We start from the raw sequence: 4,012 nt of genomic DNA on the forward strand, positions 1-4,012 counted from the left end.
CTCTGCATCCTTGCAAGCATCTTCACGATAAGCAAATCCGCAGGAAAAGAAGTCAACTGAGCATGTACTCCCTCTGTCAACTATCCGAACTAGATTTTATCCATTGCCCTAGCCATGTTCAAGAAACACTAAATTAAGAATATTTCTACTCTAAATACAGGAGGCATCGGACAGAAAACAAAGGATGAGCAATATCATATGAGCAGAATAAAAAGGAGTTTGGACCATAGCATGGTTAACAATAAAATATAGTGCTCTTACAAAAGCAAGAGTGCAACACGTCGCCCTGTTCCCCTTTCAAATATCAACACACTAAAAAAAGGCAATAAACACAAACATGTAATTTTGGACTACGGCAAAATCAGTTGCAGAAAGTCAGGAAGATTATATTGTTAAAGTATTCCATTTTCAGATGTTAGAATAGGATATTGCAAAAGCAAAATATATGAAGATCAAATACTGAAGCAGCTACAATGCCCGAATTGGCCTTTTACAGAAGGTGAGAAGCACACACTAAAACATTAACAGCCAAGAACATCATATCTTTTCAAACTACCTAAATGGCACGGCAACAACACTTCCTTTTAAATAGTTTGAGAAGACATGCATTTAATGGCAGCCACAACAGTATGCATCTAGATGCCCCTTTAACATAACATAATTCTAGATATAGTGCATGCACAAGAAGAGTACGCACTAGTACGACCGCTCTGAACGAGCTGCTGATGATGAAAAGGAGACCACGGCCAAAGGCTTTAAGAAACATGGTAAAGGCAATGACAGACTTGATCTATAAAGAAATAGAACAAAAGCCATAAAAATAGGAACTAGGTGAATGGATCCTTAAAAAGGGAACAATGATGTACAACGAGGCAACCGACCAGAAAGTATCCATACATCAATGTGTGGCACTGCCATCCCAAATTCCCAATGTTGGCGGAGACCTGCTTGACAAAGAAGTTTCAACATGATAAATGCATAATCATTTTAACATGGATTAAATATAATTAGTTCCGTATAATAAGACAGAAAATATATTTTGTTTTTTATATCTAAGCATAAACCGATATGCCCAGTTATCATGGATTGATGCCTCAAAGAACTGTTGCATTGTCACATATAGAATGCAAACAATAAATATAAGCATAAACACGTAAATTTGGACTGTAGCAATCAGTAGCACAAACTCAACAGACATGAGCCTATCAAGTGGTTAAACAATAAGAATAACATGTCACCACATTTGGAATCTTTCAAGAAGGTTGTTGTTAAAGCTTTCCACTGTCAGATGCTACAACAGGATATTGCAGAAGCAAAATGTATGAAAATCAAACATCGAAGCAGCAACAATGCCAGATTTGGCATTTTACAACCAGTAAAATGGACACACTAAAATTGTTAAAACTACCTAAATGTCATGGCAACAATACTTCCTTTTTATTAGTTTGAGAAGACATGGTGCTGCAAGTCTACATTTAATGGCAGCCACAATAGTATGCATCTTGATAACCCCTTAACATGAAATAATTCTTGATACAGTGCATTCAGAAGAAGAGTACACACCAGTACGAACGCTCCGAACGAGCTGCTGATGATGAAAAGGAGACCACCAAAGGCTTTAAGAAACACGGTAAAGGCAATGAAAGACTTGATCTGTAAACAAAGAGAACAAAAGCCATCAAAACTAGGAACTAGGTGAATGGATCCTTAAACAAAAAACAATGATGTAGAACGGGGCAAGCATTTTCCCTGCAGCAACGCTTTAATATGTAAGCAATCGAACATTTTTTGTATCTACATGCAGAACTATTGCTACTGAAGGAAAATTGTCTGCTGTTTATTTGCAGAGGTTACCCCACTCTATCTGATATATGTAAGACAAGTGCATTTACTACTTTGTTGGATTTATACGAGAACAAATAAAGCATATCATGTTTTTCTAGTGTATTCACGTATAAGTTGTACACTTGCACGGCATGTTAAGTAGCAAGAGAGAGGGATCCAAGAAGTTTGTGGGGAGGCATAATAGCATAACGGAAAGGGACTTGAATTTTCTAGATAGAGGCATATGAAGGCCAAAAGCATTTGCAAGATTCAGTTCAATATACTTAGAGAATCACTGATTTAGCTCTCGAACATCTAAAACAAGCTACTGGAGATTGGGAAAGTAGTACTGATTCTCAAAATAAAATGATGCCAAGCAAGGACAAGTGGTATATGCGATATGGAAAGCTACCAGTCTACCACCACCATCCTAAACAATGAGCACATGAACACACTACTGAGGGTCTGACGCCACATCTCAAACACTTGGTGCATTAATCGAGTTACTAATGTAGGTAAGCTTCTTCATCTGCATCTCAGAAGCCGCTCTGCCCAGAATCCCCATGGGCACGGACAGCTAAATTGGAACAGCAAAACTACATGCACTATAAATCAATTTAATCTCTGAGCTTTCTCGCGGAAACCGCCTCATTAGTCGGAATTAGGATGCCATGGAAAAACAAACTAAAAAAGGAAAAAAAAGGCGGCCGCACTGAGCTTGATGAACTCGGCGGGGACGCCGCGGACGTGCTCGACGAGCAGGTCGATGCCCTCGAGCTCGCGCACCAGGCGCGCCACGCTGTCCTTCCCCGCCTGCACACGGCCTGCCTGCCTGTGGTGAAGAGAAAGAGAGGATAAGGGGGGACCTCACCTCCATGGCGTCTGTCCGCACTATCAGCAGGAGGAGGAGGGTCGGAGGAGCAAGTAGCAGGACCTCCGGCGGGCCGTCTGCATCGGCGGCGGGCAAGAGGGATCCCTCCCCGCGCCGCGCCATGCCCGAAGAAGGGGGCCCCTAGCTAGGGTTCGGGACCGGCACAAGGGCACGGCGAGGAGGAGGATCCGTGTGTGAGGTGGGGGCACCGGCGGTGGGGTTGGGGGAGAGGAGGTCGTCGGCATCGGCGGTGGCGGCGGGGTTGGTTAGGGGAAACGTAGGGAGTGGAGGACGAGGAGAGGCGTCGGGGGAGAGAAAGGCAGAGCAGGGGTGTGAGAGGCCGAGGTGGGGCGGCAAGGAGATAACTTAGCAGTAGCGTTGGGTTTATACCCCACGCTAATCCAACGCTATTACTATGGCATGTCTTGGGTGCACGGTGGAGACCATTCATTAGTAGCGTGGGGTTTATAACCCGCGCTACTACTATCAACTTAGTAGTAGCGTGGGTTTAAAACGCGCGCTACTACTATTGCTGGTCCTGAGGGGCACGGTGGAAATCACTTAGTAGTAGCGAGGGTTATAAACCCGCGCTACTACTATCAACTTAGTAGTAGCAGGGGTTATAAACCCACGCTACTAGTAAGTAGCAGTAGCAAGGGGTATAAACCCACGCTACTAGTAAGCGTCCGTCTATAAGCTTTTCCCTAGTAGTGGAGAATTGTGGCGAGTGTCCCATGCAATCAACTTCCATTATCACATGCGAGAACCCTCTAAGAGAACCAAATGTATTGAAGATTGCTTTATCACATTTTAAAAATATAATAAGAGTGCAGATGCTCCTCCATCCGGTTCCTAGTACTAGTATAGTACATACCTCTATAGACTATAGTAGTAGTACTAGTACTAGTAAACTTTGTGCTTGGCTGTTCGCCTCTTCGGGAAGTGCAACAATAATAGTACTAGTATAGTGTATGCTTCTGGAAATCTGACACCGAATTAACTGTTGCATGTCCACCACCTGAGCGAAGGAGAGCTTGCATTAGTCAAAAGTTTCTCCTTGTCATGCGAGCCACCGCGCGCAAGCTTCTCCCGTCCTGCAAGCTTCTCTCTTCACAAGCATAGAACGACGGTGGCCACACCACTGGTCACATATCCAACCGGATCCCGCAGTTGGGGGAAGGGAACAATGTTCTGCGTAGACGTGGTCGACATTGGCGAGGGATAAAATCCACAGTCGGTGCATCCCAATCGGGGGTCACCGCGGTATGGGCCGATGCCGCGTCCCAACCGCCCTTCTAGCTATAGCCCGACGTCCGT

At 44.3% G+C, this 4,012-nt stretch overlaps 1 long non-coding RNA gene across 1 annotated transcript; it reads right to left on the reverse strand.

Annotated features, from left to right (window-relative positions):
• Positions 1-769: 769 nt before the first annotated feature.
• Positions 770-2,792, reverse strand: LOC119297128. The gene is made up of 3 exons (XR_005145539.1): positions 2,696-2,792; positions 1,564-1,653; positions 770-944 (listed from the first exon to the last, which is right to left on the reverse strand). It is a non-coding gene; the product is annotated as an uncharacterized LOC119297128 (long non-coding RNA).
• Positions 2,793-4,012: the final 1,220 nt, after the last annotated feature.

Source organism: Triticum dicoccoides, chromosome 5A (genome assembly GCF_002162155.2).
Source record: "Triticum dicoccoides isolate Atlit2015 ecotype Zavitan chromosome 5A, WEW_v2.0, whole genome shotgun sequence".
NCBI classification, from domain to species: Eukaryota; Viridiplantae; Streptophyta; class Magnoliopsida; order Poales; family Poaceae; genus Triticum; species Triticum dicoccoides.